This window comes from Echinops telfairi, unplaced genomic scaffold, assembly GCF_000313985.2.
Source record: "Echinops telfairi isolate 266 unplaced genomic scaffold, ASM31398v2 ScPeMD7_2010;HRSCAF=2546, whole genome shotgun sequence".
NCBI lineage: Eukaryota > Metazoa > Chordata > Mammalia > Afrosoricida > Tenrecidae > Echinops > Echinops telfairi.
Window position 1 is genome coordinate 5,052,885 of NW_022105908.1, and position 25,623 is coordinate 5,078,507.

Below are 25,623 nucleotides of genomic sequence, written 5' to 3' on the forward strand. Positions count from 1 at the left end.
TGCTGGTAGTTTTGAACTGCTATCCTTGGGGTGAACAGCCCAATGAGTAAACTACTATGCCACCAGCACTCCTACAGACCCACATAACCTCCTTTATTCACAGGTATAGGGTTAGGATTTGGGGCTGACACAAACCAATCCATAACAAGTCCCAAGAATTCTGCACTTATTGTTCCCTACTCTCCATTTGTGGTCTAAGCTGATACTTCTCTGAGCATGAAGGAGCAGAATACTTCCATCTAAATCACTGAACACATATTTATTGAGCACCAATTATGTGCACATGAAATTCATCATTATATATATATATTTTATATATATATATATATTTTATTTATATATATATATTTTATTATTTATATATATATATATATATATAAAATCAGGCCTTTAAGAACTGGCAGCTTTTCAAACAGCCCACTCAGGTGGGCACAAGGGAGAGAGGAACAAGTTTGTTAAAAATAGAACTCGGCTCATCCCTTCCCTCAACACAAGAACACTTTGTCCTAACAAATTGGAATTCTGTGATGCTCACATACACCACCCTCTACATGATCACTGAAGACAAAACGGGTGCATCAGCAGATGTGGTGAGGACAGAGGATGGTGCCCGGCTATTAAAAGATACAGCGTCTGGGGTCTTAAAGGCTTGAAGTTAAACAAACAGCCATCCAACAGTGAAGCAACAGCCCACATGGCAGACGCACACCAACCGGTGAGATCGTGAGGTATCATTGAGACCGGGCAACGAGCATCAGAAGATTCACAACAAACAGTAAACAAACAAACAAAAATGCATTGATGAGAATGGAGGGGTGTTGGGAATGGAGACCCAATGCCCATCTATGGACAATGGAACATCCCTGCACAGGGGGTCTCAGGAAGGGGTTGAGTTAATCAGGGTGCAGTAGAGCACTAATGGGTCATGTAATAATATACCTCTGTTCCCTGGAGGCCTCCTCACACGCCCCCCCACCTGCCCCCACTATCATGACCTTAGTGCTTCTTCCCAATCGAGACTAGACGGGAGCATGTACATGGTATAGGCAAGAGATAAAATTTACAACACATGGATCCCAGGAACAGGAATGGGACTAGAGACACCAAAAGGGTGTGTGGGGGGGGAGAGCTGGGGAGGGAGGGGGCACCGATCACAATGACTGGCACATAACCACACACCCACATCCAGGGGGAAGAACAACAGAAACCAGATGGGAAGGGAGACAGTGGTCCGTGTGAGATTTGGAAATAATTAACAATCTACAATCTATCAAGGGGCCACGAGGGTTAGGGGGAGGAGGAAGGGTGAAAAAAAGAGGAGCTGATCCCAAGGGTTCAATGGAAAGTAAATGTCTAGAAAAGAACGATGGAATATATGTACTAATATGTCGGATACAATTGATGTATGGATTGTAACAAGCGTTGTTAGAGCCCCCAATAAAATGATCTAAAAAAAATAGAACTTTTGTCTCTATAAGAATCACATTGTGAGTGGAAAACAAACACACAGTAAAGTACTGAAGGAAAAAGGAATCTTACCATTTGAAATTTTGTTTTGTTTTGCATCCAGCATCATATCATCAGCATACTCCCATGTTTGCAACAACCACACTCTTTACTACTGGAAAAGTATGTAAGTCAGGATTCATACTGTGTAGTGACAAATGGCATCAGCATCTTGATAGTGAAATCCAACAAATATCTACTTACTGTCCATGCTGTTGGTTAGGCCGGGGCCCTAGAGCCCTGGTCGTATGGAGTGTGTTACAAGTTGGGTTGCTTTGGGAAGGTGGGGGACAGAGGGAACAAAAGAGGAGCTGATGCCAAGGGTTCAAATAGAAAGAAAATATTTTGAAAATGATGGCAACATACGTACAAATGTACTTGATACAATGGATGCATGGGTTGTAATGAGAGCTGAAAGAGCCCCAATAAAGTGATTTATTTATAACAATAATTAAAAAGTTGGGCTGCTAACCACAAGGTCAGCAGTTTGAAACTGCCAGCTGCCTGATGGGTAAAAGATGGAAATGGTCCTGCTAAAAGCCTCTCTTCACATCCTAGATAGTTGATTTAATAATATGTTTAGTGCTTCTATTTTATGTCTTAGTTTTTGTATAGTACCTGGGGTCTTTAAAACTTTCAAGCAGCTATCCACAGCCCAATAATTGTTTTCTGTTTGCTTAGAATGACAGCGGAAGAAGGAGAGCCTAGAACATGAGGAAGATATAGAAGAGGTGGCAATTGTCTCCATGAACAATTGCCTCCTTTGCTGTGATATCAGAAGGATTAGGTTCTGGTTGGCCACCATTACTGAACATTTGGATCAAAGATTCTACAGAAAATTCCTGATCCAGGGGTGGGGGGGGGGAACAGAACAGAATTTCAAATTCTCATGGACATCAAACTTTCTGGAACCACAGAGGCTGAATGAATCCCCAATATTATTGCCCTGAGATAATCTTTAAACCTCACACACAAAAAATATCCCTTGAAGTCTTCTCAAATCAAATAATAGTTTAGCTTAACTAGTAAAGAATGTCTGCTTTGAGGATTATGCTCTTTTAAGATCTACACGGGATCAAACTGACAACCGCAACTCACAAGATGAACTAGACACCTTGACAATCCGTGGATTTGTGTGATTGGGCAAACAATCCAGCAAAGGAGAGGGAGACTGGCTCACAACTCAGATAATGTAATCAATGTCGCTGATAGAAACTATTGAATTACTATGTTTTGCTGTACACATTCTCAAAAACAACCAACTACATTTCTAAAAGAATGTGTTCCCCTCTCTCTACATGGGCTCCAATTGACACAGCAATCAGAACGTTTCAACAGGAGGCTTAGGGGGCAGCTGATATCAGGGGAAGAGAAGAACGGAGAAGGGAAATGAGAACAGTTATAGAACTTGAAGACTCCGCCCAGTGCCAACGAAGTGTATGTGTGGACATTGCTGGACTGGTGTGTGTGCTGCTGTGTATCTTTTCAACCAAAAGATGGATGTTATAAAAAAGACAGATTAGACACATAAGTCAGCACAAATGGGGAAGACAGATTTTCTCATCCAATACAGTAGGTACCACCAAGAAATCAAGGAGCGCTTGGGTTATAGAAACAGAAAGCGACAAGGAACTTGCCCTACAACTGACACTCTGAATTTGGACTTGAACAGGGAAAATTAACTTCTGTAAAGCAAAAAATAAAAATGTTCCCACAGGTGTGTAGCCAGTAGCAAGAGATTTAAAATCAAATTTGAAAGAAAGATGGCCCTTCTGCCCTTTGCTGCTATGGGTAGTCAGAACCCAGGCCATTCACTGAGCTATATATATTCAAAACAGGGGTCAGGATTTGAAAAGGGGGGATATTAACCTCTCCGTCACGTCTCCCTTCCCTTCACTGGAGTAGGATGGTGAATAGACCCAGAGCCTCACTCCGCAGGTCACCTCATCAACGTCTCTCTTCCCTGGGTACACTAACCTTGGCCGTGGAAAGGGGCCAAGAGTCTGGATCCTGGATCCTAGCTTTATGAGAAAACAGAAACCCCAACCTGGGTCACAAGATAAGTTCTATAATCCAATTTGGCTCTTTCAGAGAGCTCCTCATGGGGGTGTTGGGTTGAACAGGGCTCTTTGTTCCCCATGTAGCTTTTCTTTGCCTCTGTCTGGGAGGAGGTGATGAGAAGATCAGGGCTTGGGCAGTCCTGAGATACGGGCCCAGAAGACTATATAAATGTACCTTGGCCTAACAATGTGTATATAAGGAGAAATAATTCTCTTCAGAAGTGGGCGAGGGCATCACAGAAGAGACGGAATTTGAGCTGAGTCTTACAGGGTAACTAGAACCCGACAGGCAAGTAAGGGCATCCGTTCTTTGGGCTCACTCAGAGGTAGAAGGGTGAAAATTGGGCAAGATTGTTCAAGCAACCAGAGAGCATTCCCGTATCCACAAAGGCTGACTCTGCTTCCTTGATGTTCTAGCCATCTAATAAGTGTTTTCGGGATGATGGATGGGCAGGGAGGGCTGTTTCTCAGTGGGTGAGAGATTCGGAGTCTGGCATGTTTTTGTCAGGCTGTCTGTCTTGATTTGTTGCTTTGAAGGACCATTGCTCAGAAAGTCTCTGTATCAGCAGACTCTGGTGAGGCTGGGTCACATCTGCTTCTGTGCCCACCCCAGGCACACTATCCCAGGCTCAAAACTCTCTTATCTTTATTGCCCAGCCTTTAGCATCTCCATGCCTAGCAGAGGAGTGTGTACTACTGACCACTGCAATCTTGTCTTGCTGCTTGGTGGGTTAGGGAGTCTGAGAGAGGGTGGGGTCTTAGAGTCTCAGTGAGTAGCTTACAAACGCAGGTGGACAATGAGACAACTGATCCAGAATGGTGACAAGTAGGATTGCCACACGTCATATCGCATTTATGCATTCAGCCATTCATGCACCAAGCACTTACTGAACACCTATGTCGAGTTAAGAGCCTACTTTCCCCAGAAACCCACCAATGAATACACAGTAATGTTCTACGACAAAGGGAAGCTGCGGGAGCCTTTGAAGCCCGGAGGAGAGTTCCTGCCTTGTCCTGAGCAGAACAGTAACCCTGATCCACCTTCACATGGAAAGCTTTTCTGAGTGTGCCCAGAGCACCCCTGGTCCTCCCACACAGGGTTCTAAGCGGTTCCACTTTCCAATCATACTGATCTGGGGGGTAGGGTATTGTTAGAGAGGGGCTCTGCTCCCCTTTCTCTGGTCTCAGGCTGTAGGATGTCTGCTGCAACAAGCATGGCTTGAAACATGCCTAGCATCCCCTCCACTTGTTTTGTGAGTAAAAATCCTATCTTTCCCAGTCTCCTGTAACCTCCAGGGCAGGCCTCACACCCTTGGATGCTTTCCTTGGCTCCACTTTGGCTGCGATTGTGCACCGCGCTCAGTGTCTGTTATCACTTCATCCATCAGTGGAGGCGGATAGAAATGAGGTTGTTAATTTCATCTTTGGGACCTCATTTGCAATTAAATGGATGGCAAAGCCTTAGTTATGGCTTAATTGATAAATTCAATCAACACGAATTAAGGCTCTATGATGAGTCACACACCGTGCTAAGCATTGGCTCTGAGAGATGAATGACAGGCATCTGCTCTCAAGAAGTGCATAGTCTCATAATGTGCAAACTGACATTTATGTTGCCATGGGGCGATTGCCAGAGAGTGGGCTGTTTAAAGCCCTGTGACATCCCAAGGGGCAGAGCAACAGAGAATGCCAGGGCTGGAGTACCTGAGACTTTGCATGTATGATGGATTATCTTGGTTTGGAAAGGCACAAACAGAATGACCTAAGAAGCAGAGACATGCGCACCCTAGGCAGAGACATGAGGCAGCTATGCATGTTTGAGGAAAGTGAGCAGCCCACGGTGACAATGGGCTATGTGGCAGGAAGTGGAGTTAAATAGTGAAGGGACTTCTATACCAAGCCCAGAAATTAAGACTTTATCTGATATGCACAGGGAGGCAAAGAACATTTCAACTTACGTGGGTACCATGATTCTAATTGCTTTGCGGGGAAGACACTCTTTGGTGCAAAGGGTTAATGGACTTGGCTGCTAAATGAAAGTTGGGAAGTTTCAGTCCATCCAGTGCTGCCTCAGAAGGAGACTGGCAGTCTACTTCTGAAAACTCAGCCATGAAGAGCCTGAGCTTCAGTGTTCTGTGCCCCTGTTTCTTTCTTTCTTTTAAAAACAATTCAATACTTTGATTGGGGCTCTTACAGCTCTCATCACAATCCATACATTCATCTATTGTGTCAAGCACATTTGTCCATATGTTGCCATCATCATTTTCAAAGCATTTTCTTTCTACCTGAGCCCTTGATCTCAGCTCCTCATTTCCCCTCCCCCACCATCTCTCCCTCATGAACTCTTGATAAATTATAAATTATAATTTTCATATCTTACATAGTCCACTTTCTCCCTTCACCCACTTTTCTGTTGTTCGTCCCCCTGGGAAGACATTATATGTTGATCCTTGTGATTGATTCCCCCTTTCTCCCCCTATCTTCCCCTTACCTCCTGGTATCTCTAGGCTCATTATTGGTCCTGAGGGTTTTATCTGTCCTGGATTCACTGTGTTTCAGGCTCTTATCTGTAGCAGTGTACATGTTCTGGTCTAGTCAGATTTGTAAGGTAGAATTGAAGTCATGACAGTGGGGCCAGGGTGGGGGCGGAGGAAGAAGCATTAAAGAACTAGAAGAAAGTTGTATGTTTCATTGGTGCTATACTGCACCCTGACTGGCTCATCTCTTCCTTGTGACCCTTCTAAGGGGATGTCCTATTGTCTATAGATGGACTTTGGGTCTCCACTCTATACCACCACCACTACCCCCATTCACATCTGGGTCTTAGATGCCTGATACCTGATCCCATCAACACCTCATGATCACACAGGCTGGTGTGCTTCTTTCATGTGAGCTTTGTTTCTTCTGAGCCTGATGGCCGCTTGTTTATCTTCAAGCCTTTAAGACCCCAGATGCTATATTTTTTGATAGCCGGGCACCATCAGCTTTCTTCACCACTTTTGCTTATGCACCCATTTTGTCTTCAGCGATAGTGTCAGGAAGGTGAGCATCACAGAATGCCAGATTATTAGAACAAAGTGTTCTTGCATTGAGGGAGTACTTGAGCCAAGGCCCAATGTCCATCTGCGACCTTAATACCTAACATAAATATATGCACATAGATCTATTTCCCTATCATTATATATAAATATGTTTACATATGTACTTCCCTGTATTTAGACCTCTAAAAATGTCCTTTGCCTCCTAGTTCTTTCCCACTATCATGTTCAACCTTCATTCGGGTTTCAATAATTCCTCGCTGTTACATTGCCCTTGATTAAGCCCCACTAGACATCCTACTCCTTCCCTCCATCGATTTTAGTTCACTTGTTTTCCTTGTCCCTGGGTTAGCTGTCCACCACCCCTTCCTTTATCCCACCTCCCTTTCTCCTGTGTCCCCCTGGAACCGTCAGTCCCGTTGTTTTCATCTCCCAATTGTTTATCTCGCTTATCTTATCTAGATAGACATGCAGAGACATTAATAAGTGCAACAACAAGGCAAAGCCAACCAAAACAACAAAGGAAGACAAAACCAACAACAACAACAAACAACAAAAAGAAAGCCAATGACAAAAAGGAAAAGCATATAAATAGTTCCAAGTCTGCTTTTTGACCTTTAGGAGTGTTTTCCAGTTGAGTTTGATGGGGTGCCACACTCTGTCCCCAAAGTCTATTTTTGGTATTCCCCGGGGACTTCATTGCTTTGCTCCCTTTGCTGCTCTGTTGCATGCCCTTAGTGCTTTGCCCCAGTGCGATGGGGTCAGATTGCCCCTCTTTCTTAACTTATGTCTATTCGCAGTTCTACTCTGCCATGTGGTGGCCATGAATCAAAACTGACTAGACTGCAAGTGTACTTAGTTTTTTTCTTGTGGTAGTTACATAATCTGTTGTCAATTTGAGGCTTAAGAGTGAAGGGGTGGAGTTTAGCCTGTCAATCAGATTACAGCTTGATGACCTCATTTGGAGATAAATAGCTCATTGGAGGTGGGATACATGCTCACTCCGAGAGACTCTCGACTGACAAAACACATGGATCTATGCTGATGGCAGTGAGAGCCCTGGACCTGGAGGAGACAGGGGGAGACCTAAGCCAGTGCTGAGATGCTTCCACTGTCACTGGATCCATAAGACTACCCACCCACTGGCCTGTGATATTCCTGCATTCAGCATCATTGCATGTGTTTTGTGAGTCTGAAGAGGACTTTATAGATTAGTTAATATCGGACTTATGTACTTGATCTGAACTGGCCTGGGATGTTTTCTCAATATTCAATTGATCTTGTATATAAAGCTTTCTTATAGACATATGAGTGTGTCTATGAATTTGTTTCTCTAGTCCACCCGGACTATCACAGTCTTTTTCTTCCTGGAATGCCACAGTAGGCTATAGAAGTCCAGCGAAGCCTGAGGAAGGAATAGATTGAAGAGCAGGAGGGAAGCCTGAGGAGGGAATGGATTGTGGCAGACATCAGATTAAATGGCAGCTACAATAATATCAGCCAGAGATTACTATGGTAGTACGATGAACCCATGGACTTGTAAGAGGAGGGGGCGAAATAAATGGTGGACAATTTACAAGAGAATGTTGTTATTGTTGCTAGGTCCTGTCATGTCAGCTCTGACTGATAATGACCCTACACACAACAGAACAAAACAAAGTGGATGGCACATCTTTGCTAATTATGAAGGCATTTTCTACAAAAACAAACAAACATACAAACCCAAGAGGCTCAGTTAAAACAGCTATACATGAGTAACAATTTAATCGGTCGTGGACACAAAATACAATTTAGAGAGTAGGAATTCACGAAATACAAATGCATAGGTACAATAAGACTAAAATCAACCTCACTTCATGGAGTCAATTTTCACTCATAGTAACCCTGTCGAACAGGGTAGAATTTCCCCTGTAGGTTTCCCAGACTGTAACTCTTCATGGGAGTAGAAAGCCTCAACTCTCTCCCACGGAGCAGCAGGTGGTTTTGAACTGCTGGCCTTGTGGTGAGCAGCCCAACTCATAACCACTACACCACCAGGCTCTTTCTAGGTAAAAGGGGTAACTATAAAAACGCACTGCTCAATTTAACCCCATCTTTTATCCTAGACATATGTAGTTCCTTGAACTAAAGTCTGATGGTTTCTCTAAGCTATTTTATCACCCAAGTTCAACTCAAAAAACAAATTCACTACCATTGAGTCCATGCCAACTCATAGCCATCCTATAGAACAGAGTAGAATTGTCCCTGTTGGTTTCTGAGACTGTGTAACTCTTTACAGGAGTAGTAAATCTCATCTTTCTCCCACAATTTCAACTAGGCATGTCCCTTTCATCCTGCATACCTTCTCTGTAGTAATCCTGACAATGAGCCCTCTGATTTAGACAGAGGCTGCAGCCTGGGGATGGTAGGTGGAGCCATAAGAAGAAAGTATTCTGAGAGGCTGCCAGATTGGAGGCACCTCTGGAAGGCCACTTTATTTCTAACTATCACTCTCAGTTTTGTCGAACCCCACATTCAACCTCCTCAGTGCCCATTAGCATGATTACTTCACTTAGACATTTGTTCAAGAAGCCCAATTACCACTTAAAAGTTGAGTGGAAATCAAGGGAATGCAGCAATGGGAGACAGATGTTCATGCAAAGATTTGAGACCATGGTGGATAGCTCCATCTCTCCCAAAGGAATTTTCCCATCCATACACCCAGGCTGCACCAATCTCTGGCCGGCTAATCTAGCCAGGTAGTGGACAAAGCATTAAGGAGGAAATATTATCTCAAGTGCTCATAGTAATACCCTAAGAAACTGCAAAGTAGCAAGCAGTATCGAGCTTCAAATTTAAGCCTGATGAACCAGTCTATAGTTTCAATAGAAATTGTTTCACCAACGGATCTATTAAACATTCAGCAAGTATGTGTACAGATTGTCTGAGGTGCTAGACATTGTGCAACGGATACATCAATGAACAAGACAAGAGCTCAGCTGTCAGGAGGGACAGAGAGACTCAGTGGGAAGTTGTGTCAACTGGTGATTGCAATGTGCTGCAGTGTTTGCAGTAATTGAAGCTTTCTCTAGGGATGGAGAATGGGGAATTCTGGGAAGTGAGGGGGAGGTTTCACAGAGGCCAAGGAGCTTGAGCTGATCCTGCTGGGTTATCTCACTGTCCTATCAAAGAAAAATGCATTTTTCTGTCTCTATATTACCCATAATATGATTGTAGAGAGAACCTGTATTAGTCTTATGGGACAATTCTTTTTAATGTTGCATTTTAAGATTTGCATGCATGAATTTGGAGTCATCCGGGCCTTGGCAGCTTCACTTAGCATCATTTCATGAGTTTGTACCCATTGATTGTCATTATCACTAGAAAACAAATTTGTTTTTATTAACTGCAGGGTTTATACGTCACCTTCTACTGATAGTATCATTCATTTACCTCAACTCCACTATTGAACATTCAGATTATTTCCAGTCATACAATATTGAATAATAGAACAAAAACCTAAAGAAATTTAGAGATAATGTGGCAACAGCTCCTCACTTTACCAATGTTCGACTTTAGTGAATGTTATAGGTTGAATAACCCACTGTGGCAGTTAGAGTGTATGTCAACTTGCACTTATGTAGAGGCAAAGTCCAACCTGTGAATCAAATCACAGCTTGACGAGACCTCCTGGGAGCTAGCATCTTTTTATAAGAGAGGCATTAGAGACCCCTCCCCTGTTCTCTCTGCCCCTTCGTCTTCCTGCTGGCTGGAACTTTGTGCCTGCTTCCAGGGACAGCTTCAGGTGGGATACCTGACCCTGAAAGCTGTCAATGCCCTGCCATTTTCCATTGACCTTTGATCCACAAGATTCTGCACCCCCAAAACTATGATATTACTGCACCCTACTTCAACTTTTTGCCTCATCACCCTGCAGTTATGTGAGTCTGAAGAGGATTCCGGCTAGCATCAGACTCATGGACTTAAGTTGAACTTGGCTGGGATGCCTTCTTAATATAAGATTACTTCCTGATATAAAACAGATAGATAGATAGATAGATAGATAGATAGATAGACAGACAGACAGACAGACAGACAGACAGACAGTCAGTGTCACTGGCTTTGTTTCTCTACACAACCCAGCTTAACACACCCATGGACATCAAATCAACTCTAATGCCCAGCTACCCTATAGGACAGAGTAGAACTGATCTTTCAAGTTTCAAGGCTATAGATCTTCATGAGAGACATCTTTATCACCCTTCCATGGAGCACTTTGTGGGTTCAAGCCACTGGTCTTGTGTTTGTAGCCCAATACTTAACCCACCACACCTCTCAAAAAGATATATTGCAGTTCTAACTTCCTGTATCTGTGAGTGTGATCTTTTTGAAAATAAGGCTTTGGGAGGGGTCATGAGTTAGGTGCATATGAGGTCATACTAGACTAGGGTAAGTTCTACTCCTATATGAGTGGGTCCTTGTGAAAGAAGAGAAGACACGGAGTGACAGAGGACAGCCATGTGAAGATACAGCTACAAACACAGGAACCTCATGCATCACCAGCTCCACCAGAAGCTAGGATAGTGGCAAGAAACCGATTCCCACACACCAGCCTGTGTGATCACGAAGTGTTGAAGGGATCAGGCCTCAAAGAACAAAATATCATATCATTGTGTGCTGACCTTCCCGATACAATTGCTTAAGACAAATGGGTGCATAAGCAAATGTGGTGAAGAAAGCTGATGGTGCCTGGCTATCAAAAGATATAGCATCTGGGGTCTAAAAGGCTTGAAGGCAAACAAGCAGCCATGTAGCTCAGAAGCAACAAAGTTCACATGGAAGAAACACACCAGCCTGTGTGATCACATGGTGTTGAAGGGATCAGGTATCAGGCATCAAAGAACAAAAAATCATATCACTGTGAATGAGGGGGTGTGCAGGCGCAAACTGGGGACCCAAAGCCCATCTGCAGGCAAATGGACACCCCTTACAGAAGGGTTTCCCGGAGGAGACGAGCCAGTCAGGTGCAGGGAATCAACGATGACACATACAACTTTCTTCTATTTCTTAAATACTTCCTCCCCCCACTATCAAGATCCCAATTCTACCTTACAAATCTGGCTAGACCAGAGGATATACACTGGTATGGATAGGAACTGGAAACACAGGGAATCCAGGACAAATGATCCCTTCAGGATCAGTGGTGAGAGTGGCAATACCAGGAGTGTGGAGGGAAGGTGGGGTTGAAAGGGGGAACTGATTACACAGATCTACATATAACCTTTCTGGGGGATGGACAACATAAAAGTGGGTGAAGGGAGATGTCAGATATGTAAGACATGACAAAATAATAATTTATGAATTATCAAGGGTTCATGAGGGAGGGTGAAGTGGGGAGGGAGGGGAAAAATGAGGAGTGGATACCATGGGCTCAAGTAGAAAGCAAATGTTTTGAGAATGATGATGGCAACAAATGTACACACGTGCTTGACACAATGGATGGATGGATGGATTGTAATAAGAGTTATACGAGCCCCTAATATGATTGTTTAAAGAAAGAAAGAAACCGATTCTCTCTGAGAACCTTCAGAAGGAACCAGCAAAGACTTGTGGCTCTAGAACTTTGAGACAATGCATTTATGCATGGATAAGCCATGCAGCTTGTGGTATCTTATGATGGCAGGCCCAGGAAAGGGGCCTGAGTGATTTACTCCTACATGGCTGAACTAGATAATTCAGAAGCTGGAATCCCTGGGTGGTCCAAATGGTTCCTGTGCTCAGCTGCTAACCCAGAGTTTGGCAGTTTGACACCCAGAGGCACGTGGGAAGAAAGACCTGGTGATGTAACTTTGAAAAGGGGGCCATTGAAGACGCCATGGAGCAGAGTTTACCCTGGCACATGTGGGGGTGCTGTGAGTTGGAAAAGACCAGACAGCAAATAGTCTGGAACTTAAGAGGTAGGTTTGAAATGCTGGTCAAAATGTATTTCAGGAAGGAGAACAAGAATTGGGCTGCCTGAGAATGGGAACCAAATGAAACAGATGTTCTGGGATGGCACCATGTGCAGAAAGCACTGAAGTATCCAAAGTTGAGAGGTAAAAGGAAAGGTATGGCGATTCCAGGGCACTCAGGGGGGCCCATGAACTACCCTGACCCTTCTAAGAAACAGTCTGACTGCATGATGCTCAAACCCTACAAGACCCTTAGCCAGAATAGCCACTGAATCCCTTTCCTGGGATCTTCTAGGAATCTGGATTATCCACGAATAGTCAATGGAACATATAATGCTGGCTGAGCTGTAAAATGGCCTGTTGAAGGCATCCGACTGCCCCGAGCATCATGAGAGGGAGAATCACAATCAGCGTCAGACCAGAGCTGATGCCTGCCACGTGAGGTCAAAGATGCCTCCTCTCTTCCACCTCTTTACAGTTATGGCTCTAGCTTGTCTCGCCTATGGTACTCTCCTCCTCTGCGAGGCTCAGTAATGTGTTGCAATGGCATGTATAATACCCACAGGTAATACTCAGCATTAGAGCATTTCCTGGAGACATCACAGGTTACAGTGAAGGATAAAAAAATATTTAAGATACAGTTTTTCTTTCCTCGGTTGTGCCCACAGTCAGGTCTCTTTAGAAACCTGGCCAGTCTGGCAGGCATCTTGGACCAGCCCACCACCTCCCCTGTTTGAACAAGTGCTGTGAAATGCTTTAGCTCTGCCAATAAGTGCCTGGAAGCACCCTACTCCACCAACAAGCCCCCTCCCCGAAAGCACTCAGCCATTGCTGGCTACACCAGTAAGCCCACCCTACCATCACCTGAGAGACTCCGGGTCCTGCTGCCTCTGCTGCCCATGTTTCCCTGCCTCCGCCTCTTGCTGTCTCTTACCATCTCCAGTGCTTTCGCCCTTTGTCTCCTAGGTCTAGATTACAGTGTTTCCCAACATGGGCAATACCCCCCTGGGGAGGGTGCTGCTGCTGCTGGAATGATGCAGGGGATCTGTAAACGCAGATCGCTGCACTTTAACCTGGATTCTGGAATGTAGTACAGAAATGCTTCATTACCAGGGGGAGACTGAATAGTACTTTTGAAGGGGATGGTAGGCCTAAGAAGTTGGGGGATCTAGGTTCTAGAAGGCCTCCCGTGCAGGAAGCTTGAGTCTGAAGGATATGCTCTACTCACGTCTTCTTGGTGGTAGTCAACCCCACCCTTTCTGAACCTGGAGTGGAGTCTCGTAAGAAGTCAAGACTGACTAATCTCTCTGTTATGGTTCCATTCACCTTATTTTCATTATTAGAAAATAGTTCAATCCCCTTAGTGGGCTACCTGCATCTTATTTGCGTAGTCCTTCTCAATATTTGTGAGAAAGGTGCAGGTCAGGACGGTATTTCGCTCTGTTGTACATAGGGTGGCTACGAATCGGAACCCACCCAATGGCACCTCACAACAACAACAACAACAACAACACAATGCTATGTCAACATTTTCATGTTCCTAACTAGGAAGCCATCTAAAAGTGGCCCATTACATCACACGGCAGAAGGTTAAGTCGTTCCTGGTCCATTTACCAGGAGCTGAGAAATGGCCACTTTTTCTTTTCCACCTTGTGCTTTTCCTGGAATCCATCTCTAACTGATTTCCACCCCCTTTCCATAGTTTTCTATGATTTTTCCCATATTCCCCCCAAATTTGCGTGGCTTAAAACAAGCCATTTTATTATATCTAGTGTTGTAAGGATCAGAACATTTATATTAAATTTTCTGGGGCAAATATTCTGCTCCACGTGACATGGCTTGGATACGATGGGTTGTATTCAGCTGCCACCTGGCCTGGGATGGAGGGCCTAAAATACCTCACATCCCCAGTGGTTTAGTCAGAATGGCAGGAAGTCGGGGCTTGGCTGCCGACTCTCTGCATGTTGTTCCAGAGCCTCACCACATGCAGTCTTCCTAGCATATGGCTTATTCCACCCAATTAAGCTGTCATCTTGGGCCTGCCCAGCATTTCCTGGTTTATTGGGACCTCAAGAGGGAAAAGAGAGATACACACATGTGGCCAATCCACCATATTGAATTTGCAGAGCTCTGCTCTTTTCACAAGAGTCCCCAAAGTAGTCATGCCCTTTAGTCAAACAATCTCATGCAAAGTAAGTAAATCATTCTGAAAAGCAGGGAGAGCTAAAACTATAAATACTACCACAACAGGTCCCACTATGACTATTACTACAATGTGCATTACCACGAATAGTACCACTATGAAGATTCCACAATGGGTACTCCAAAGAGTATTCCAACAATGGTTACTACTATGAATATTACTGCAATGAGCAGCAACTTCAAAAGTACATGATAATTCATGGGAAATTCAATAGAGTCACTGTGCAGCAAAATTAACTTACCCAGCTACTAACTGGGGTCACCCAGTGTGTTCTATAGGGTTCTCTAGAGACACTTATGATTAGATAGATCAATAGATGATAGATGATAGATAGATAGATAGATAGAGCATCAAGGACTATGATAGCTAATTAGTCCACACAGCAGTACAGAGGGTTCAGTTCAACTCACTTCCAAGGAACAGTTAATAAACTGGAAGTCCTTCAACTCATGAGGGCTGCTGGATCCAAGGTCAAGAAAGCAGACAGCTGAGTCTTCCCTAGAGAAATGCAAGCAGAGTCCACCCACAGGTAGCAAACAGCAGCGCAGGTCACCAACCATCAGCAGCTCAGGAGCTTAGCAAAGCAGGCCTAGATGGGATATGGAACTCAAACAATGCAAGATGGCAGGATCTGCCAGCTTCAAGCTCAGGTGATGTTTACACCAGCAGTGTGGTGAAGCAGGTCTCAAAGGAACCTCAAGCTCTAGCGACAGGATCCATGGGTTGGCTGTCCTACCAGTAGTGGAGCTCACGAGTTGAGGCAGGGAACTAGCTAAAGCAGCCACATGCTGGTCTGATCACCAGAGAGCAAGAGAGAGAAGGGCAGGCCTTGCTGAGCCATTTAGCTCTTTGCCCTCCAATCAAACTTTGGCCTTATTAATCCCACACGTTCCTATTGGCCAGGTTGGCAGAATAAACCTACCTATCACACCCAGAATCACCTCAAAAGAAAGGATTGGCAATTCACTCCCCTCCCTCCCCTGCACCCCCTCCCACTGCCCCCAAATCAACCTCTGAAGACACTGTGAAGCACAGTTCTCTGACACACACGGGCTTTCCATGATTCAGACTGAACTTGAGGGCAACTGGCTGCGTGATGTTGATGGACTACAGAGGAGGTAGTATGTGCAGCGATTCTCAAAACTTTAAATGATAGACCAAGTGTGACTTGAAAAGTGTTTGTTACCATTATAAGTGAAAAACCTGGCTGTAACTAGATAAAAAAGGTGAAAACAGAAAAGTGAGAAAGAATACAGACGAATTATAGAAATCGCATGAAAGGTTGATGTTTCATGTTCTGTGTTTGTCTTTTGTTCTAAAACCTCTCTCTCCTGCCATACTATTGATTTTGCAAAATAAAGTCTCCCCTCTAATTCTAAGATCATATGTTAGTTTAATGAGATGATTAAGAAATTACATGCAAAGCCTCAGCTCCAGAGCTTAATGTGGGACGTCAGTGGACCCTGATCCATTCCTTGCAGCCAGCCTGCTGGTCTCCTTCAGGGGCAGCTACCATTTGCAGGCAGCAGAATGTGTGAGCCACAGCCCAGCTACGGAAAGAGCTTGTGCCTGTGAGTCAGGTGTTTCTCAATACAATGTACTTTGCACCTTCATGCCTCCTTGTATCAAGAGGCACACAGTTCCTTCCTGTTCAACGTATGCAAAGGTTTTGTTTGTGTTGCCTAATGATGGACATCATCCCACAATGCTGGCATCCTCATTTCCCAGAAGACACTGGTAAGCTCCGTCTCAGGTGTGTGCTACAAGAAAAATATGGTTGATGTTATTTGTTTTCCCCATTCTAACTATTGGTTCAGGACCAACAAAGCATCCAGGAGCTGGATTCCACTTCCTGTTATGCAGCTGAAGAGAATTCTACAGAGCACTCCGATAAGGGACTCTTATAAGGGACTTTTAAAAAACTCATTTTATTGAGGGCTCTAGTAGCTCTTATTACAATGTATCCATTGTGTCAAGTACATTTGTGCATATGCTGCCGTTATCATTTTCAAGATATTTGTTTTCTACTTGAGTCCTTGGTATCAGCTCAGTTCCCCCTTCCCTCATGAACACTTGATAATTTATTTTTAAAATGTCATGTCTTAAACTAACCGATGTCTCTCTTCACCCACTTTTCTGTTGCTCATCCCCCAGAAAGGGGGTTATATGGAGATCATTGTGATCGGTTCCCCCTTTCTCCTCCCACCTTACCCTTACCCTTCTTCTATCATTACTCTCATTATTAGTGCTGAGGGGGTTATCTGTCCTGATTCCTGTGTTGACAGCTCTTACCTGTATCAGTATACATACTCTGGTCTAGCTGGATTTGTAAGATAGAATTGGGGTCATGATAGTTTGGGGCAGGGGGAGGAAGAATTAAAGAACTAGGGGAGAATTTTTTTTTCTTTTAATCATTTTACTTGGGGCTCGTACAATGCTTATCACAATCCATACATACATACATTGTGACAAGCACATTTGTTGCCATCATCATTCTCAAAACATGTGCTTTCCACTTGAGCCCCTGGCATCAAATCCAAGAGTTGGTTTTATCAGTGCTATGCTACACCCTGACTGGCTTGTCTCTTCCTTGTGACTCTTCTGTAAGGGGATGTCCAATTCTCTACAGATGGACTTTGGGTCTCCACTCCGCCCTCCCCTTCATTCACATCAATATGATTCTTTTTTCTGGGTCTTTGATATCTGATACCTGATCCCATCGACCACACTTGATCACAAAGGCTGGTGTGCTTTTTACATGTGAGATTGGTTGCTTCACAGCTAGATGGCCACTTGTTTATCTTCAAACCTTTAAGACTCCAGATGCTATATCTTTTGATAGTCGGGCACCTCTTCACCACATTTGCTTATGCACCCATCATGTCGGGAAGGTGAGCATCACAGAATGCCAGGTTATTAGAATGAAGTGTTCTTGCATTGAGGGAGCACTTGAGTGGAGGCTCAATGTCCATCTTAATACTAAGCCTATAAATATATGCACATAGATCTAGTTCCCCATCAGCATATATAAATATATTTACATATGTACATGCCTGTATTTAGACCTCTAAAAATGTATTTTGCCTCCTAGTTCTTTCCTCTATTTCCTTTTACTTTCCTCTTGTTCCACTATCATGTTTGGCCTTCATTTGAATTTCAGTAATTCCTCTCAGCTACCTTGCCCTTGATCAACCCCCTCCAGACTTCCTACACCCTCCTCCTCATCAATTTTATATCACTTGTTGTTCCTTTGTCTCTGGGTTTGTTGATACCCCCCTTCCTTTCCCTGCTTCCCCCTCTCCCATGTCCCCCTGGAACCCTCAGTCATGTAGTTTTCTCCTCCAGATTGTTTATCCCGCCCATATTATCTAGATAGACATGCAGAGACAATAATAAGCACAAAAGCAAGACAAAGCAAAACAAAACAACTCTGGACCATAAACCAGGCTCTCAGCCCAGCTCAATATATTGGGAGGTATTACAGATATCATAACCTCTCATAGTTCAATCATATCAAGCAGTCTTGTACAATTGCTACCACAATCAGTCTCAAAACATTTTCTTTCCTCTTGAACTCCTTGATATCAGCTCCCCTTTATCCCCTCCCTCCCCCACCTCCTCAGGAACCCTTATTTTATTTTTGCCACACCTTAAACCCTCCAATATATCCATTTACATACAATTCTGTTATTCACTCCCCTCAATTGGGGTTTTGCAGTCATCAGTGCTATCAGCTACTCTCCCTTACCCCTCACTTCCTATTCCTTCAGGGAACCATTACTCCTGTTACTGTTTCTGAAGGTTATCTATCTTGGCTTTCATGTACCGAATGATATTAATTATATAAATGAATATACCCAAGTCTAACATGATTAATGAGGTAAAACAAATAAAAACCTTAATAGTAAGGGGAGGAAATATTAAAGAATAGAGGATAGTTATGTGCTCCATCAGTGCTATACCGCACCCTAGATTTATTATCCCTTTTGTGTGGCCCTTCTGAGAGGGACTGTCCAATTAACTTGCAGGTGGGTTTTGGGTCTCCAACTACATTCCCACCCCTTCATATAAATTTGGTTGCTTGGTTTTGAACATCTGTTACATTTTTTAGCAACACCTCATAATCACTCAGGCTGGTGTGTTTCTTCCATGTGGGCTTTGTTGCTTCCTTGCTAGATGGCTACTTGTTTTAACTACAAGCCTTTAAGACCCCAGACACTATATCTTTTAATAACTGGGCACCATCAGTTTTCTTCACCATATTTGCTTATGCACCCATTTTGTCTTCAGCGATTGTGTCAGGAAGGTGAGTATCATACAATGCCATATTATTAGAACAAATCATTCTTGCACTGAGGTAAGATTTAAGTAGAGGCCCAAAGTCCACCTGCTTCCTTGTTGTATTTGCATATATACATAAATATATCTATTTAAATATTTAAATAATTATATATTTACATTTCATACACACATATATATATTTTTGTCTTTCCTCTTTTTCAAGCCTGACTTGAAAGCACCCTGGTACTGTAGTAGGTCATGAATTGGACTGAAAGGGCAAAGTTAGCAGTTCAAAACCACCAGTTGCTGTAAGTAAGTAAGTAGAGGCTGTCTGCACTAATAAAGATTTGTAGCATCTGATACACAAATGGACAGTTCTATTCTGTCCTGTAAGAATTAACTTGAATGCAGTGAGTGTGGTTTTCTGCATTGGTTCTGTGAATCTAGTCCCACCCATTACACCTGCAACAGGAACCATGGTGGTGCAGTGGTTACATGTTGTGATGCGACCCAGGGGCAGGAGTGTGGCAGTTACATAATCTCTTGTCAACTTGCAAAAGAGTGAAATCTAGCCTGTCAATCAGGTCGTAGCTTGATGACCTCATTTGGAGGTGTGAAGGAGATAAATAGCTCACTGGAGACCAGATACGCTTTCTCTATGATTCGACTTCCTGGGAGACATTCCTGTTGACAAGCCACATGGAGCTGTGCTGATAGAGTCATAGCCCTGGAGCTGAAGGAGCCACGTGGAGACTCATGCCAGCACTGAGATCCTTCCACCACCACTGGATCCACAAGATTTTCTACCTACTGGCCTGTGATCTTCCTGCATTCGGAGTCACTGCATGGCTGCATGAATCTGAAGAGGAATTTATGGACTAGTATTGACATATTGGATAATATAGGACTTACAGACTTAATCTGGGCTGGGCTGGGATGTTTTCTTAAAATACAATTGCCCTTTGATATAAAGTTCTCTCTTACATACATATGAGTGTCTATGAATTTGTTACTCTAGTGAACCCAGACTAACGCAAGGACAAATATGGGGCTTTGGCGGTATACTTCCATAAACAGTTACAGTCCCATAAACTCACAAGAAGGGAAGGTGAGGTGTGGGTTGGGGGGTTGTTCTGAGTCCTCATAGGCTCAATTGCAGTGAAAGATCATACCTGTGGAACCCTGATAGTGTAGTGATATGTGTTTTGCTGCTAACCATAAGGTCAGCAGTTCAAAACCACCAGCCGCTCCACAGGAGAAAGACAAGACATCCTACTGCTATAAAGAATTACAGTCTTGGACACCCACAGGGGCCATTCTACCCTGTCCTATAGGATCACTACGAGTGGGAATTCACTCCATGGCAGGATCACACCTGCACTACCTTCTGAAGTCCAACCAAACAAGTGGGCTCAACTCCCTTTCTGCACGCAAAGTGTTCAAAGATGTGAATATTGTCCTATCTTCCCACCATCCCTCACCTCCCTTCCTCTGTACAGCTCCACACCCTCCCTCCTTCCATGACTCTTCTAGCTACTTCACTAGGGCACTAAATACTCCACACCGCAAGCACCACGCATCCATCTCAGCATCTCACAGCTTGATCGGCACAATCTCATTCGCCTTCGCAGTCACGGTTATTTCATAGTTGGCCTGTGATGCCAGTTCTCCAGAGGACTAACAAGATGTGTTCTTCTCTGCCCACCTGCAAAACCCAAACGCTCAACAGAGACGTAACCCACACAAACTCATAGCGATCCAGTTAATTCCCACTCATAGCAATCCTATGTAGGGTTTCTGAGGTTGGAACTCTTGTATGCTACATGCTTAGCTAGTGATTTGATAAACTGGATTATATAAAGAAGGAAGCTAGTATCAGGATTATAGGAAAGCTTGTTAATAACCTGCAATATGCAGATGATAAAACGTGCTTGCTGAAATCAAGGAGGACTTGAAGCACTTGCGAATGGAGATCAAGGTTGCAGCCTTCAGCGTGGATTATAGCTCAATGTAATGAAAGCCAAAACCCTTGAAAATGGACCAATAGCTAATACCACGATCGCTGGGTGGGTTGGGGGGATGGGGGAAGACTGCAGTTGCTAAGGAGTTCATCTTGCTTGCACCCAAAATCATTGCTCCTGGAAGCAGCAGTCAGACAACACATAACATTGGGCAAAACTGCTACACAAGACCTCTTTCAAGTGCTGAAGAACAAGGCTGCGACTTGGAGTATTAAGATGTGCCTGGCCCACGCTAGGGTATTTTCAGTCACCTCAGATACGTGTGAAAGTGGAACACTGAAGAAGGCAGACAGATGAAGAGTCCATGCATATGAATGATGACGGTGGTGCAGAATCCTGGAAACCCCGTGACAGGACGGAAGAGCAAGCAAATCTGCCTTGAGAGAAGTACAGCCAGAATGCTCCTTACACGCGAGTACAGTGAGACTCCATTGCGTCCTCTGGCTATGTTGTGGGGAGAGACCCGTCTCTGGAAATGGATGCTATGCTTGGTAGCACAGAAGGGTAGTGAAGAAAAGAAAGCCAGTCAAGGAGAGGGGTTAACACAAAGGTTATGACTCTGAGGTCAAGCATAACGACAATTGTGAGGAAGGTACTTTTGTACATAGGGTCTGTAGGAGAAAGAATGCGATGGCCCCCTAACACTAATAACAACAAATCTCTAGAGAAACCCACAGCCTCTCCCACAGAACAACTTGAGGGTTTGAGCTGCCGACATTGGCATTGGCACGCCAATGCTTACCCAAGAGTGCAGCAGGGCGCTGACATGATCTGAAATCCTCTCAAAAAGAAAGCGGGGTGAGCTGACGCATTGGGTACAAAAAAATGTTTCTCAACCTGATCTTCAAAGAATGACAAGCTTTTCAGAGTAATCAGTTTATCAAATTCTCAAGTGTGGAAAGGAACAGCGCTACCCATGTTTTCCATGTTACTGCATGGAAGTAGCAGTTGCAGACTCAAACAGTGCATAGCATTGGGCAAGCCTTCTACACAAGATCCCATTAAAGTATTGAAGGGCAAGGGAAACCGGTTTATAGAAGTAAACCCTAGCACTTGACAAAACGGAAGAGAGTGCTTGTTCTGGTCTACTAGCGATAACCCCTCTGTCGGAATGTCATTTATATTAATCTGAGCATGAAACTGAAAATGAAAGAAAATAAACAATACCAATTCAGCATGTAATCAGAAGGGACTCATTTCCCCCCACCAGAATGTTAGCTGATAATGTTTGCAATGTCAGTCAACATAGACCTTCTTATGGGTAAGTATGGTCTATATTTGAATTCACAAAGTTCAGTACATGTTACCAAACTATAACAATGTTTTCCACACAAACAAGAAGAAAGCATACCACTGAGCCGCTTTCTGCTAAGGGTGATGGGAAAATTTGGATAGGTGTAAATGATGAGTTTAAGAATGTCACTAAACTGTACATGTGAAGAATTTGAAATGGCAAATGTCTTGCCACCCACTAAAAGAAAGTGTATTTTAAATGAATAACAACTATGTTTTACATCCTGAAATAAAATCATATTATTTGCAGTCATGTGCTTAGCAAGAGAGATCCAGTTCAACTATGACACCATTGAATTATCTCGTCAGTTTTTTTAATGCATGTGTTTATGTATCTTTCACTATTTATTTCTCCCAAACTAGAGAGCCCTCATTCTCAGTGGTGGATAACTCATCAGAAATGGTAGACAAATCAGCAGCAAGTGTTTGTTCTTAAGAAATTTAAGACTTTTTGGAACAGAGGTGGTCTGGGAAATCCCGGGAAATTTCTCAATGGAAACTACTTTCCACATTCTGTTCATCATCAAGACAGCTAAGTCCATATGAGGAGCTGGAATGTCTCCAGTCAGCTCGAATGAAACTGGCAATTGATTTCTTGAGATATTTCTTCAACCGTACTTAATGGGTCTATATGTTGCCACCTTTGAATATGATTTTTAAACAATGCCTTACTCGAAAACTAAAAAGGACAATCAGGAAATCATGGTAAAAGTTACCTTTCAGTGGCTGGGCCATTTGGATCAGTGTGGTATTTTTTTTGGAAAATCCTGATGTATTATTTATCAACCTTGAAAATTTTCCTGGGGTGATAGTTCAAGCTACTCAAAGCTCTTCTTTTCAAGCCACTCAAAGCTCTTAAATTTCTTTTAAGACAATTTGGATTACTAAGGGGTAACAGAAAAAAAATAACGCTGAAGAAACATCAGATTCTTACACTTTCATTGTAAGAATTCCCCCTCCCCACTCCCCTGCTTAGCAACTAGCTCTGAGTTAGTGCACCCAATGGCGTTGCCTAGGCAGGTTCTCTCTGGTCACAGTGAATTTTTTTGTAAAAGCAATTTCACTCAAACCTTGTTTTTTGTGATGGCCAAATTAAGAGAACAGCATGCAACTGTGAAATTTTGTTTCCTGTTCGGGAAAAATGCTGCAGAAAGTGTTGTGATGTTGAACACAGCTTAAAAGGACAGCACTGTGGGAAAAACTCAGTGTACAAGTGGTTTTCTCTTTTCAAAACAGGTGAAATGTCAATCGATGACAAACCTTGTTCTGCACGTCTGTCAACTTCCTGAACAGACAAAAATGTCAACAAAATTCATGCACTTGTGCTCAAAGACGGACAACGGACCATGGAAGAGATGGGGAAGTTATCTGGGCTCTCTTGGAGCGCTATTCAGTGAATTTAATGGAAGATTTGGGAATGAGAAGGGTCGTTGTGAAATTTGTGCCTCGGATTCTGACTGACCAGGAAAAGAACATTGAGTGGAAACATTCCGTGCTTTGAAAGAACAGCTCTGAAACGACCCAGACTTTTCCCAAGGTCATTACTAGAGAGGACAGATGGTGCTGTTCTTATTATCCTGAAAACAAACATCAGTCAACCCGGTGGAAGACACCATCTTTATCTCACCCCAAAACAGCTTGTCAAGTGAAATCTAAGATAAGACAATGCTCATTTGTTTATTTGATGTGAAGAGGATAGTGCATTTGGAGTTCATTCTAGGTCAGACTGTTAATCAAGCTTTCTATTTAGAGGTTCTGAAAAGATTGTGTCACAGTGCAGGATAAAAAAGGCCTGATTTGTGGCAGACAAGGGACTAGTTTTGCCATCACTACAATGCACCTGCTCACACAGCCATCTAAGCACACAAGTTTTAGGCACAAAACAGCATGCCTCTCTTGCCCCAAACACCTTATTCACCTGACCTTGATATGCGTGACTTCTTTGTGTTTCCACAAATGAAGAAGGACATGAAAGGATAGCGATTTGTCAACATAGAAGAAGGGAATAAAAATTGTGGGAGGTGCTGTCATGCATCCAAACAGATGAGTTGGAAAAATGTTTCTAAGAATGGATTCACAGATTTGAAAAATATACTAAGTGTAATGGAGAGTACTTTGAAGGTTGTTTTGTTTAAAAAATATATTAATACATAGCTTTGAGAAAAAAATCCATTGGGGGGCACTCTCACATGCCTCAACTTACAATTTTTTAAAAACCCTGCGTGTCCACAGATATTAAAATGGAAACATAGAAACAAGCAAATTAAAACAGAACTTACAGGAAGGGTTGGATGGATTGATGCAGCCATTATGAGATCTAGAGGGATGCCAAGAAGAACTTGATACGGAGGAGTTTGAAGAAATCCAAAAGGCATCCCTGGAGCAGCTACGTGAGTCTGATGATTCGCTGAAGAAAATCACATCTGGAAATATGGCTTTGGTAGATGGACTAAGTGAAATGCAACTGGCTCTTCGGGCAGCTACCGGCCAGGCCTTTCAAACTCCAAAGATCATCAGGTTGTTTGCAAAGAAACAAGCAGCCCAGCTTTGGACACGGTTAGCAGAGATGAACCGACATCTGATGGCTGGACAGAGGCCTGAACACACAACAGGACGTGGAGATGCTGGCAGCTCTCGGGGAACTTGCAGTGAAACTGACTGCAGGTGATGAAGCGGTCTTGTCAGGGAATGCAGGTGCTGTCCTCAGTCAGGTTGAGAAAGTCTCCACTGACCTTGACTCTGGGGGCAAAGTCCTTGCTTTGGTGAGTCTTGAGGTTGAAAAAAACAAACAAAAATGGCAGGGTGTAGAATCTTGGGCTGATGATGACATTTTTCTGGAAATGGCCTTTTTTTCTCTGAGGACATTAAGTCTTTGCGATGGAATCCCGAGATTCTTGAACTACATTCATAACTTATGAAGACATGACATGAATGTCCCGCTGGCTTTTCTTGATGCCCTTCCTTGCTGAAAAAGAAAGAAAGAAAAAAACAAAATCCCTCAGATCTGGGCCAATAAGCAACATAATGTAAACAGGAAAAAGACTGGAGTTGTCAAGGAGATCATTTTACTTGGACACGCAATCAATGTCTCTGGAAACAGCAGTCAAGAAACTAAATGACGTATTGCACTGGGAAAATCTGCTGCAGAAAACCTCTTTAAAGCATTAAAAAGCAAACCCGTCACCCTGTACAGTAAGGTGTGCCTGACCAAGTCAAAGGAGCCCTGAGGGCACTGTTGGGTAAGCATTTGACTGCTCACAGTAAGGTCCTCAGTTCAAACACATCAGTCAC

At 43.4% G+C, this 25,623-nt stretch overlaps 1 pseudogene; it reads left to right on the top strand.

The window, feature by feature from the left end:
• The first annotated feature begins 22,995 nt into the window (after positions 1 to 22,995).
• Positions 22,996 to 25,250, top strand: LOC101651685 (annotated as a pseudogene).
• Positions 25,251 to 25,623: the final 373 nt, after the last annotated feature.